This window comes from Chiloscyllium plagiosum, chromosome 4 (assembly GCF_004010195.1).
Source record: "Chiloscyllium plagiosum isolate BGI_BamShark_2017 chromosome 4, ASM401019v2, whole genome shotgun sequence".
NCBI lineage: Eukaryota > Metazoa > Chordata > Chondrichthyes > Orectolobiformes > Hemiscylliidae > Chiloscyllium > Chiloscyllium plagiosum.
The window spans coordinates 119,780,363-119,787,245 of NC_057713.1; the positions used below are offsets into that span (position 1 = coordinate 119,780,363).

Consider the following 6,883-nt stretch of genomic DNA (forward strand, 5'->3'; position numbering starts at 1 on the left):
GTCCCAACCCTCGAACACAGCACCACCTTCCTAACCTGCAATCTTCTTCCTGACCTCTCCGCCCCCACCCCCACTCCAGACTATCACCCTCACCTTAACCTCCTTCCATCTATCGCATTTCCAACGCCCCTCCCCCAAGTCCCTCCCTTTTATCTTAGCCTGCTTGGCACACTTTCCTCATTCCTGAAGGGCTCATGCCCGAAACATCGATTCTCCTGCTCCTTGGATGCTGCCTGACCTACTGCGCTTTTCCAGCAACACATTTTCAGCTTACACCCGAAACGTCAATTTCTCCATCTCCTGATGTTGCTTGGCCTGCTGTATTCTTCCAATCTCCTGCCTGTCCATCTGCAGTTTTTTTTGTCTTTAATTTCAAGAATGGCAAGCAAGAGGCTGCGAGAGCGCAGCAAGCCAGACACCATCAGGTGGTGGAGTCGTCAACGTTTCGGGTGTAACCCTTCTTCCCAACGGGGGTGGGTGAAAGGGGAGCTGCCGTTAAAGGTGGGGAGGTGGGAGAGTTGGGGGGTGCAGGGCTTTGAGTGGGGATAGGTGGAGACAGGTAAAGGGTAGAATCTGATTGGTCAATGGGAGGGATGAATCCGGTAGGTGGCTGGGAGGAATGGAAGGGAGGCGGAGGGGAAGGGTGATTATTTGAAATTGGAGAACTCAAATGTTGAAGTCCTCCGGGCTGGAGGCTGCCCAGGCAGAAAATGAGATGTTGCTTCTCCAATTTGTACTTTGATTCATTGTGGCAATGGAGGAGGCCAAGGATGGTCCTGTCAAAAAGGGAGCACGAAGGGAAATTAAACTGAGCGGTGACTGGGGGGCCTGACTGAGGTGCTCAGTGAAACGTTCCCTTAGTGTATGTTTGGTCTCCTCAATGTAGAGACGACCACAACAGGAACACCGGATACAGTAAACTCAGTTTGAGGAGTGGCAGGTGATCCTCTGTCTCACCTGGAAGGACTATTTAGAGCCCGGGATGGAGGCAAGAGGTGTGGGGAAGGTAAATGGGAGTTCAGTGGGGCTGTTGGGGAGAGTGGTGCAAATTAAGGATTGGTGAAGGAAACAATCCTTGCGGAAGACAGAAAGAGGTGGGGAGGGGAAGATGTCCTTGGTGGGAGGGGTCTAGTTAGAACTGGCGGAAGTGTTTCAGAATGATGCGCTGGATGCAGAGAGTAGGCGAGGCCAAGGGGGACTCTGTGGAACAGGGAATGGAGGTGGTATGTTGAAGGGCTGTCTGGATGACAGAGAGGGGAAAGCACATTGTTTGAGATAGGAACAACCAGCAGGCTGGAAGACTGGGAGCAGAGCAGAACAACTGACAGACTGGAAAACTGGAGCCGGATGTGACAGCCGCCACACTGACTCAAATATTAGTCCGTTATCTGTGAAGAACTAGGGTTGACATTTACACAAGACATATGGAAAATTTCAGATTATTTGGAAAAAAATAGAGGGTCGACTTTTATAAGAGATTGACTATTATTCGAGTACTACGATAAGTCCATACAGTATACATGGTATGGGCAATGCTCTCAAAGTCACAAAACCAGGCTATGCATATGTTAGTCTTTTTAAGAGTACTACACATGCAATGTGCAAAAATAATCAAAGTGTTCATGCAGTTAAATAAATCACCCATACGGTAGAAAAAAAACATGGAATGTCACTCATATTAATACATGTACAGAGACTGTCAATCAGTGATTATAAAGAACAATCACACCAATATGCCAGAGCATAACTAATGTTGATTCAAAGTCAACACTGCTATATTAAAGGCTTAACAGCACTATTAAAGGGATCATCAACTACTAAGCCAATGGTTGATTTCTTCTGCAAGTTGCCACAAATCCACATTTATTTCATGCTTTCACGAGATCTTTCAAACTCTTTCCTATAGGGAATGTGTGGTAAACACAAAAGACTTTTGCTAACCTCAAGGTCCAACACAAATGAATTGCTTTCACACAGGTAAATTAGTACATATTTTCTTTGGAAAAAAAGATGACATTTTGAAGGTGTAGAAGTGTACTGTACCTTTAAGAGAGTGAAGGACTTAGAGAGGCACAGAGTGCTGGAGAATTTACATTGTAACATTTGGTCCAGCAGCTAGAGTAGCTGATTGCCTCGATACAAAACCAAACTTGAATGGGGCCAGTCAGTTTAAATTTTACCCCCTCAAATAAAACTCCAATCAAGTTTGAATTTAGTATATTGACAATGTTAAAAGCCAATGGCACAATCCGATGCTTTGAGGTATAAGACCGGGAAAACTTGAACAGTTGAGAACGGTCAAGCCACCAACATCTGCAGACTGCCTGGAAAATTACCTCTCTTAAAAAGGTACATTTATCTGTCAACGACCAGTGAAAGAGAAATCTTAAGAAAATCTACAGAGGAACATACAAAGGCAAGATTCAACAGCTGCCTGGTTTTGAACTTTGAATTTTGGTAAATCTTACAATCGAGGCTTTTAATCGGACTAGTATTATAGAAGTGAAAATAAATGCTAGGGTAGAGAAAGGAATTATAAATAGTTGTTAATTATTCTCTGTTATACTTTAAGAAATAAATGTTACTTTTTACTTTAAATAATTCTTTGCCTCTCGAATTTTCCACAGATTACTGCAAGGGATAAATATTTTCTGTGTTGCTGGTTTAAATTAACAGAAGGGGTTTATCCTGTGACATAAGAAAAATAAACAGCAGCCATACAGAGTAGGACAAATTGCTGGAGATAGAAGAAAGAGGACACACAAGGGTACATCTGTCCAGATTATTCAAGGAGCAATTCTCCTCAATGATGAACAATGCAGAAGACATCTGTATTTCCAGAAAGATGCGTTTATATAAAATCGGTCACCCGCTGTAGCCACAACTGCAATAAATGTTTCACTATCCACAGATGCTGCCTGACATGCTAATATTCCCAGTATTTTCTCTTTTGATTTTAGGTGGGAGGGTGCTATCTGATAACCCATCTTCAGATAGCACTATGCCTGAAACATTGACTTCTCCACCTCCTGACCCTGCCTAGCTAGCTGTGTTCTTCCAGCCTCCCGCTTGTCTACTTTGGATTCTAGCATCTGCATTTGTTTTGTCTCTAATCTGATAGTTTCACTCTGTTGACCACAGCTTCAGCAATGACATCTGAACAACAACCAGCAGCATCTCCCTTATGGCAACTGACATATGGAAATGTGCCAGGCCTCCTCCAGTTAGCACCTGCTGCCTCTGGGTGTCTGCCATCTCCTCCTCCTGCTATTGTCAAATAGTTGGTAACATGGATCTTAAAATAGTGCTAAGTATGTAAAGGAGAATCGAAGATTGTGAATGGTTAAAGATGTGATAGAAAGACATATTAGTGGATGAATTTACAAGCACCCTACATTTGCTAGCTCGTACATATATATGTAGTTGTGTATAATTCAATGAACATTTATTAGAGCTATTGTTCAAACTAAACAATTTGGGTGGATTGTTGCACAGTTCACTCAGTATGTCATGCTGCAAAAGAACATAACTCAGTAAGATTGAGACCGAGCTTTGTACTACTAAGTCACATGATATATAATGGTAACACCATGAACATATCCTTTAAAAGGTATTTTGCACATCAGCTGCACATAACTCAAAATGACATGAGCCCCGACTAATAAAGATCATTCATGAGCTGATAAGGATTACACTGTAGTGACTTTACCAGAATGAAGGCCATGTAGTGAACTCAGTAGAATACTTCTCAGTGTTATTCAATTTTTAAAAATTCATTCAGAGAAAGGATGAGGATGACACTAGCTGGGCCAGCATTTATTGCCCATCCTTAAATTGCCCAATGGGCAGTTGAGAGTCAATCACACATTGCTAGAGTCTGGAGTCACATGTAGGCCAAACCAGGTAAGGATGGCAGTATCCTTCCCTAAAGGGACATTAGTGAACAAGCGCCAATGATTTCATGGTCATTAGACTCTTAACTCCAGATTTTTTGGAATTCAAATTCCACCATCTACCGTGGCAGGATTCCAACCAAGATCCCCAGAACATTAACTCTAGATTAATAGTTTAGCAATAATACCACGAGGCCATTGCAGTCCACTCAGATAACATCACTCGGCCTTTGCCTCTCCTCAGTTGGGGTGTGTGTTGCAATGGTGGTCACCTGTAGTGTGACATGAACCCAAGGTCCCAGTTGAGGCCCTCCCTATGGGTACCGAACTTAGCTATCTGCCTCTGCTCAGCCACTTTTCACTGCTACCTGCCCCGAAGTCCGCCCTGGAGGATGGTCACCTGAAGGTCGAAAGTCGAATGTCCTGGAACGCTGAAGTGTTGATTGTTGTGTAGTGCCCATTCATCCGTTGCTATAGCCTTTGCTCGATTTCACCAATGTATTCACCAATGAATTCACCAGGGCATCCTTGCCTGCAGAGTATGAGATAGACAATGTTGGCTGAGTCACATGAGTACATGCCACATACATGGTGGGAGGTGCTCCCACGCGTAATGGTGGTATTTATGTCCACACTCTGACACATCTTGCACCACTTACCGTGACAGGGTTGTGTGGAGTTGTCCTGAAAACCGGGCAGTTTGCTACAAACAATGATTTTTTTGAGGTTTGGCGGTTGTTTAAAGGCGAGCAGTGGAGGTGTGGGGAAGGTCTTAGCGAGGTGCTCATCCTCATTGATAATGTGTTGCAGGTCGCGAAGAACATGGCATAGGTTTTCGGCTCCTGGGAGATTCAGGACCCATAGGTAAGGCCTCAACCAGAACCTTGAGTTCATGTCACACTACAGGTGACCACTATTGCACCACATACACACATCCTCTCACAGACTTAAACCACTTTACACACACATATACTCTCTCTCTCTCTCTCTCTCTCTCTCTCTCTCACACAGACACTCACAAACCCCCACCCCAGACACACACAAACCCATAAAAACCCACATGCACATACACGTTTGTGGGGTGAATTTGTACTTGCAGAGTTACATTGTACTTTGCTCAAAAACTGCATGAAGCCATGTAACACTCTGTTAACTCACTTTTTAGATTAGAAGTGGTCTAAACATGGCACAGACAAGGAATATAGGGCCTTACACCTTCAACATCTTATATGCGCTGACACCAATTGTTACAGTTAACCTGAGAATGTAACTTTTCAAAAAGTTTGTGATTTACGTATGAAAGAAGTGAAACTATCATGGTCATTCTAACAGATGAGAGACTTAGCAAACAATCAAGGTATTTTTCAATGTATAATTTCAGTTACATCACACTGTAAACTTTTGCAATAAATTCTGTGTCTTACAATTGTGCACTCTACACCACCCGATGAAGGAGCGTCACTCCGAAAGCTAGTGCTTCCAATTTAACCTGTTGGACTATAACCTGGTGTTGTGTGATTTGTAACTTTGTACACCCCAGTCCAATACCGGCATCTCCAAATCATGAGAAGTTGCAACAGTTCACCTTCACCTTTTGAAGGATAAGTAGGGATTGACCGAATACTGGCCTGGCCATGCCCCATTAAAAAATAAGAAAAGGAAAACCCAGCACATAACCATGTTATGGAACAAAATGTACCTTCACTTCAAGGTTCAGAGTTCACGAAAAATACCACCTACAGCACTGCAAGCATTTCCACATGTTTTATTATTTCAATGACATTCACTATGAATCCCAAATCCAAAACTGAAAACAGTTCAAGTGTGCTGAAGATGAATGATGCAGATCAAATGCTTGCAACTTAATAAATTCTAACATTGCAAACATTTATACAATGAAGTTGCTCAGTGCCACAACTGCATCCCAAAATCCCTTATTTTTCAAATCAGAAGACTACTTCTTAAGCAGGCAAAGTAGAAGAATGTGTGAAGGTTAATGGCAATATCCAAAACAGCTTGTACAAGTAGCATAGCAAATCAGCCATCATCCCAAATGTGTCCAGATCAGGACTCTACATTGTTCAACATTTAAAAAAATGCATCTGAAGGTTTATTTGTGTAAGTAGTCATCTGCTAAAAACTTCAGTATTGTAATATTCTATTTCAACACTGTTACTGAAATTCTAATGAAGTGTTTTACATCACGAGCGGCATAATGGTTCAGTGGCTAGCACTGCTACCTCAACGCCAAAGACCCTGCTTCAATTGCAGACTCAGGCAACTGTCTGTGCTTTCTCCCTGTGCCTGCATGGGTTTCCTCCAGATGCACCAGCTTCCTCCCACAATTCAAAGGTATTCAGGCTAGGTGGATTAGCCATGGTAAATAGAGAGTTAGGGTAGGGGGTTGGGATGCTCTTTAGAGGGTTGGTGTAGACTCGATGGGCCAAATGGTCTGCTTCCATACTGTTGGGTTTCTGTGATTCCATGATCAAATCTTCCAAAAAATCTTAAATATATCTGAAGGCAGCACTTGGAACAGAAGGGGTGGACTGAAGATTGCTGCCAACAGTTTTTGCACATAACCTTAAGATCATCAAGGGAGTAACTGATAATGGGGAAATAATGAACATTGAAAAACTCTTGCAACTGCTCTCTCGAAATGGGGGGAATTGAAAGGGTTGGAGGTTCCTCTCAACTACACTGCTCTTTGGTATAATTCACCGAAAAACAGCTTAACCTACCGAAAAATTATGGTATTTTAAACAATCATGCTGATGGATCTTTATTTTCACAACTCAAATATATTGAAACATATGATTGGCCATATCAGAAACAGTGCAAAACAATTAAATTTGCATTGCAATTTTATAGTCGTGACCAGAGACTTAGGAACAGGAGTAGACTATTTAGTCGATCAAGTCTGCTCCACCATTCAAGGAGATCATGCTGATCTGATAATCCTCAATTCCATTTTCTTGTCTTTTCCCATA

The 6,883-nt window shown here is 42.5% G+C and overlaps 1 long non-coding RNA gene across 4 annotated transcripts in view; it reads right to left on the bottom strand.

Annotated features, from left to right (window-relative positions):
- Positions 1-6,883, bottom strand: part of LOC122549353 — a 69,663-nt gene that overhangs the window by 38,441 nt on the left and 24,339 nt on the right. The window contains exon 4 of one of the 4 annotated variants that reach the window (XR_006311500.1): positions 4,262-4,425. The exons of 2 other annotated variants lie outside the window; for them this stretch is intronic. This is a non-coding gene — a long non-coding RNA (uncharacterized LOC122549353). The remainder of the gene's footprint in view (positions 1-4,261; positions 4,426-6,883) is intronic. One more of the 4 variants, XR_006311498.1, reaches the window with a different exon arrangement.